This window comes from Bombus pyrosoma, linkage group LG10, assembly GCF_014825855.1.
Source record: "Bombus pyrosoma isolate SC7728 linkage group LG10, ASM1482585v1, whole genome shotgun sequence".
Taxonomy (NCBI): Eukaryota; Metazoa; Arthropoda; class Insecta; order Hymenoptera; family Apidae; genus Bombus; species Bombus pyrosoma.
In genome coordinates, this window is record NC_057779.1 from 17037526 (window position 1) to 17044995 (window position 7470).

Here is a 7470-nt window from a genome sequence, read left to right on the forward strand (position 1 = left end):
TGTAGCCATTGCTGTTTTTCTGTTTCTGGAGCCCTCTTAGAGTTTGTGGTTACTGCTAATTTACGTTTTTTATTGGAAGTTACCACCTTCCAGTTTTCATCATGGTGTGATGGTTTATTGTTGCTGTTTTCCGTCTCGTCGCTCTTTTGTATAGTATTCATTTCTATTTCGTTTGTATCTGAGCAGTTTTGATCATCATTTGTCGTTTGATTTAGATTTATTAAATCCGTCGTTTTATTTATGAAGTAGGTTTCGCCATTATTTGTTATTTTTATCGTTGGTAATTGCTGTTGCATTTTATATTCTCGACCGTTTGGCGATGGGCGCTGTCGTTAGTCCTTTGTTTTCCCCACTTGTCGCACTTTCACTGAAGCATTGTTTCACACGTCCGTCTGGCACGGCTGCTCGGGCAGCACTCGATTCCATAAGTTTATATAGATTTTACGAGGTGTCAGCTGTTTACTAGTAATAAATATGGGACTTGCTTGATACAGGTATATTTCTTGTTTCAGGTTAAATTTAGGAGAAAAATTAATACCAGTTACGACGAGAATCGAAGAGTTAGCAGTAGAGAAACATTTCTAGCGTAATGTTGAAAATATAAGAAAAATATCAAAGTTTTGTTTGAATTGCAGCAAGAGTCTGAATACTTGTGCATATAGTAGTGTATATAATTAAGGTGGTGCACATAATTTAATTAACGCACTGGATTCAAGTAGCGATCGGGTAATCGCTCATGCGTCATTCATGTTATCATAGTCATCGACGCATGTCGATGTGGGTTCATATTTTCCTGCATCTAGTGGTCATCAACAACTGGTCGATAGCATATAACGGTACTAAATTGAGTATTATAAACAGGATTCTCCTAAATAATGACCTTGTAAAGCGGCAGACGGCATATGCGCTTGAATAAAATAGAGAATAAAATCAGGATTATTCTAAATTTTTCTTTTCAAGATATCTGTATTTAATGATCGCAACTTTAGTATTGCTAATTTTCTGTCGAAAAAGTCAAGTTGTTAGCACATACTAAAAATTCAAATTTCATAGATATAATTTGCGTTGAATTTTCTATAGAAAAAGACACTATCTTCAAATTACTCGATATTAACAATAAAGCACGATGATACATGTAATTCCATAATTCACCGCTGTCTAAAATTACAATTCACTTTTGACCCGTTTATCTTCGATTATAGCTAGAATCATTATTTTTTCCTTTTACAAAATTACGTAACAATATTCGAAAAATAAATCCGTGAATAAAAAGGTCGCAATATCGCAGGAACTATGAATTATTCGTCTTCTTAAAAAGATTACCGTTTATATAATAAACAGAGTTATAAATTTAGTGACAGAAAACCATTTGTGTATAAACTATTTGGAAATATAATTGTTCATATTATTCTCATAATAATCTCATAATAAGTTTTCATTTTTATGCTGTTTGCTTCTATCAACTTTTGGTTGAATATTATTTGTTATTTTGATATACAGTATAATATCGATTACGCATTGCGTGCATACATCATCCGAACGTTCTCTCATCTGATTGTTGTATAATTCTCTATAGTGTGTCTCATATACGTATATACGTATATACCTATATAGGTGTATAATCCATATAGTATTTGCTTCCCCCAATCAAAATTGTCGGCGACGATAACCGTCGAAATAAAATCTCGTCACAACATTTCAGTGCGCTATTTACATTCCAAACGTTTCAAACAATAATGACGACAAAACGAAGACGGTCGCTATTGATAACTGAAAGAAAAAACGAAATCCTTCAGAGGATAGACAGAGGTGATCATTATAGAGTCATAGCAAAAAAGTATGGTATTGCAATTTCCACCGTGGCCAATATAAAAACAAGGGCAGAAGAGTTAAAACAATCTCTCCGGATAAACTCACCGGCTGCTACAAGTTCCACAAAACATTTAAAAAAGGCACACAGTATGAATTTAGGAAAAGTTCTTTATCAGTGGTACAAACGATGTAAAGATAATAATATACAAATAACAGGAATACAGTTACGCAAAAAAGCTCTGGAGCTTAATGAAAAATTAACGGAGATCCTACATTTAGGGCTAGTCACGTTTGGATGTCAAGCTTTAAAGCATGTAACTTTATCGATGTTACGGAACCCAGAAATTTCCCAACGCCAGATAAAGCTGCAGTGGATAACTTCAAAGCTGAGTTTATAACATTTCTGCAAAACGAGGGGTGCACATTGGAGAACGTTTACAATGCCAATTACACAGCAATAATGTGGAAAGCAGCACCAGAAGAAACTTTGATTTTTCACCCGTATTTCACCCGATTTTTAACTCGTATATTCGTCCGCTAGCGAGACAGACAGACACGTTGTCATCGTAGTAACCTTCTGGTGTTGGCGGTTGGGTACCCAGATCGCCCGGCAGGTGTTACGACCGCGTTGACGTCCTCTACTTGTCAGCGTCCTGTTGTTACCGATCCGCTACATATATGTCGGAGATGAAAGAACATCGGGGCCTTTCCTTTGGGATTTTTGGGAAAATCCCAAATACTTTAGTTTACACTTTTTATCGTAGCTGTACTTAAATAATTGTTTATGAATTAGCCCGATTAAGTTTGCCCGAGATTTGAGACAATGAGCTTGGGCTTGAAGTGACGCAACTAGTCGCTAAACGTAGCCGCGGTCACGGGACGAACGTTTTTACCTAACAGAGGTATGGAGTAATTGTATAGCTCTCCTTAAAGAAAATATAGTTGTAACGACACTCGACACTAAACTTTCCAACGGTTTCTGTCCCGTGGCTCGCCACACAAGGACACTATTCTCCGAGTTAGATGATTGCCAGATGTCGATACATCTTCACAGTACATTTCCAGCTAGCCTAAGGACCCGCTATAAATCTTAGAATTTATTTAGCTGAGGTTCTTCAAACGGACAAATAGTCTTGGGCTTAGCAGTCCCTAAATCTATCACCTACTACGGGAAGATACGGGAGATCTGCTTATCTCACGTACGACGCTTCCCGCTGGCAACTTTCTCTCAAGGGCGTTTAGCATCTTTCTTCAACCACCAACATAGAAATTAACCAATTAACAGCAACGTCCATTTCCCTCACTTTCCGAACGAAGGCTTTCCTCGACGAATCCGATGATCTGGTATCCTTAGACACACCCCATCATAGTTTTCCTCTACAGCAGCATCGTGACGGAAAGTCATTCACGTACGATCTCATCAACGAGTTACACAGCGTCTTTACGATCAGTGATTTTGGGAGGAAGTACATTTGCTACCCCGTTGACCGTGGATTCGTTACCGAACCTAAGACCATTGTCATTAGTATCTCGCGTGTCCAATTATCAATTTCAATGTCCAATTCTGTAATAACCATACTTGTACCAATAAACATTATCTCTATTGTATAACAACGATGTCTAATTCATCTGAAGGTTCGTTACACGCCCCTAACCCTAATGACAACTTGACATATATATTGAAAATACGCAGAACAATACTCAACGCCCCATCGTATATCAGAAACGGGGATATACGCAAAGACCTAAAAATACCAAAGGTTAAAGAAGATATCGGCATAAACGCAAAAAAATACAAGGTAAGAACGGCAACACATCCAAACCAGCTGTCTGCTGAAACAAACTCTCATAAAAAGAAAACTAAAGAGAAAACAACTCACTGACCTCACTAAAAAAATAAAATAGACAAACTCGAAGATGGTATCCCGCTGGGGGTAGCCATCCACATGTTATTTAGCAATTAAGTTAGAAAAATATACCGAATTGTAAAGTACAAATTACATAAATAAGAAAAACTGATAAATATCCGCTGATACACAGAATGGCTCACTTTGATCGGAACAACTAAATATCTTCGTTATTAATGATTGTATGAAAAGAACTACGCAGGACAAAGTTATGTTATTCGGACGAGCACATGCAATGATAGATAATGTGTTTTCTGAAAGACATTTTTTAAGTAAAATTTGAGGTCATCATCATTTTCTTTCTTTGAGGGACCATACATTAGTTTAACCCTTTCGCTTCGAGTGCCGCTTATAGGCGGTACTCGCGAAATGACCTGTGAGTGCGATCGTCGCATATAGGCGGCGAGCACGCGACGAATCCTGGTTTCGGCACCCCATATATCCGGCATTCAAATGATGCATATACAACTGCTATCTGTAGTCAATAATATATTTCTTCGTTATCGGCAGAACATTTTCTGTTGACTTTATTGATATATTGGATTAATCATTTCTTAAATGTTACTCATTGTTAAAACAACATCAAAATGTTTTACGTAATATATTTCAAACATCCAAACGATCGTATACTGTTTCATGCTCAAAAATCTGTTAAATCCATTAACAGTGAAACGATATTTCATATACGGTTCTTACAAGAATTAGGAATAGATCGGCTTAAGGTATAATTGTCAATCTGTTAAAAATTAGAAATTGTAGGTTAGAATTTTCTTTGAAAATGAACTTTCAGGAATAGTTTAGACTCTTTCAAAATGTATGTAAAAAATAAAAAAGGTATTATGTTTGAAAATGGACTAACCGAGCCCGAAGAAAATGAAAATAATTTCAACCTGCCTAAAATACGGCGAAGAAATATATGCAGCACATCAGAATAGGAATCGAAGTAAATTGAAGATGATGCCAAGGACACCGATTGCGATACAACATGGACATCTAAAAATTTCAAGCCAAAAATCCATCCATTTTCCTCAAAAAATTCGGGAATATTAAAGGAAATACGCAGACCCTCACCAATTATACATTACTTTGAGCTATTCATTTCAGAAGAGCTGGTACAGTACATTGTAGATGAGATAAATTACTATCGGGCTCAAAAGAATAATAATAACTTGGATACTCAGGAAAATACGACTGTAGATGAACTGTACTGTTTTAACTGTACTGTTATTGATGACGCGTAATAAAAAACTAACAATACGAGAGTATTGGACTAAAGATAAATATTTACGAAGAAGTATTTTTGCCGAAATAATGTGCAGAGATCGCTATCTTTCATTACTAAGGATGATACACTTTACACACGAACTTGGGCGCACTGATGATCGTCTAGGTAAAATAAGATATGCAATCAATATGCTGCGAAAATCATTCAGTGACGCATTTCATCCGTATCAAGGACTTTGTATTGATGAAAGCTTGATATTGTACAAAGACCGCTTATCTTTCAAGCAGTACATTCCGTCGAAGAAAAGTCGGTTTGGTATAAAATCGTATATGCTCTGCGATTGTAAAAAGGCTACGTGCAAAACCTTATAGTTTATGGTGAAAGCTCAACAATTGTAAAAAGTGCAATTACGGGGATTGGAAAATCGGGAACAGTAGACCTATCGCTTTTAAAACCATACTTACGAAAAAGTCACACAGTTTATCTAGACAACTTTTACTCGAGTCCAGCATTATTTATCTTTCTACAGAAGAATCGTACCAATGCATGCGGTACCGTAAGTAAAAGACGGCAAGGAATGCCGAAGTTTGAAGAGCGTTTGAAAAAAAGGAGGGGCATATTTTCGTACATCAAATAGTTTGTTAGCGAAGAAGTGAATAGACAAAAATAAAGTTTATATGATTACAAGTATGCATACTGCAGATTTTGCCGCAGTATCTAGGTATGGAAGACAACAGAGTGTGTAGAAGCCTGTGTGTTATAAGTTATAATAAGTCAATGGACATAACAGACAAAGTTGATATGGTTCTAAGTACTGTTAATTCAACGCGTAAATCGTTGAACTGGTACCGCAAACTTTTCTTCCATCTCATAGACACTTGTGTGTGGAATGCATATTGTGTTTATAAGTGCAATCGAGGAGAAACCATTTCCATGGCAAAATTTCAGTTCGAATTAATAAAACAAATAATCGCAAAGTACCTGCACAGTTCGGTATCAAAGCAGACCCGCTGACAATCCAACGAGGTTAACAGGGAGATATTTTCCCTCATTCTATAAACCAAAAAATAAAAACCGAAAACGAAGATGTGTCGTTTGTAGAAAAAATGATAAAAGATCCGAATCACGATATGAGTGTAAAGATTGCAATGTTGGCTTATATATAGATCCTTGTTTCAAAATATATCATACAGAATTACATTACTAATCTTCGCATATTAATATATTAACTAATTTGCGTTTCATAAATATATTAAACATTTTATCGTAAAGTCTTGTAAATATTTAAATGCCTATATTAACTGTAATTTTGTAAGCCTTTTCATATTAAAGATGTAAATTATACTTATCATATTGGAGCAAAAATTGTTTTATCTAGCACAGTTGTTATTTAAGACTTAGAAAAACATATATATAACAACCACGCACACTGTGCACATTTCTGGCGCGCGCTTCCGTTCAGTGACTGTACTTCGGCGAACTGGACTGCCAAAGCGAAAGGGTTATAATACATCAATCAATCCATCTCGATATTCTCTATAAAGATTTAATTTAACAGTTACTTTAGCTCTAATTTGTTAAATTGAAAATATAAAAGTCAAAGAGGACGTAAATGTAAGAATACCATTTCGCGTCTTTCCTTATCTTACATATACAGCAGAATTGATTACCAGAACTAATAATGATAAATGTGTTTGAATAATAGAACAACAGCTTTCTCTGTACTGAGTGTTATATATTTCAGACCAGACGTTACAAACGTAAAGTCATGCGCGTCTCATACCTTTCTTGTCATTAAATTATATTGTATTTCTTAGTATATTTCTCAATATGTATATCTTCATACAACTAATTTCTCCGAGTTAGTTTCATTTTGCCGTTGAATCATATTATATTTCTTAATATATTTTTTAATATGTATGTCTAAATATAAGTAATTGCTCCGAGTTACTTTCATTTTGTGCTTCAAGCCATCTAACCCCAACCTAACCCCTATCATATAATATATCTCGAAACATGTCCTCATCAATTTCGTTCTCTCCTCCACTAAGAGCTTCGTTTAAAAATTCATTAAAAATATCGTTGGTATCTACGAGTACGTCGGTATTATATTTCTTATCAATTTCAAACCAGTTCTGCTCGGGCAACCGAAGTAAACAGACGTGTGCTCCGGGTTAGTGATCTGTGAATTTCCTTAGTGCTAAGTAAAATTAGCGATTAGTGATAGTGAAGAGAAGCCTAACAATGCAGCAACAGATACCAGCAATTAAAATTGCAACAAAAGGTGAAAGATATTATATAAGTAGGTCGGTAGATTTACCAGCCCCAAAGCAACAACAACAAGTTAACATTAATCAAAGTATGGACATAGAAGAAATGAAGGAGCAGCGAAGACAGGAGGAGTACAGTCAAGATAATGAAAAATATTATCAGGATGAAAACTGGATGATACCAAAAAACAACAAAAAGCGTAAAATAACTCCAAGCACAAGTGCCGCAGGAAAACCAGATACAGAAAAGCAGCGA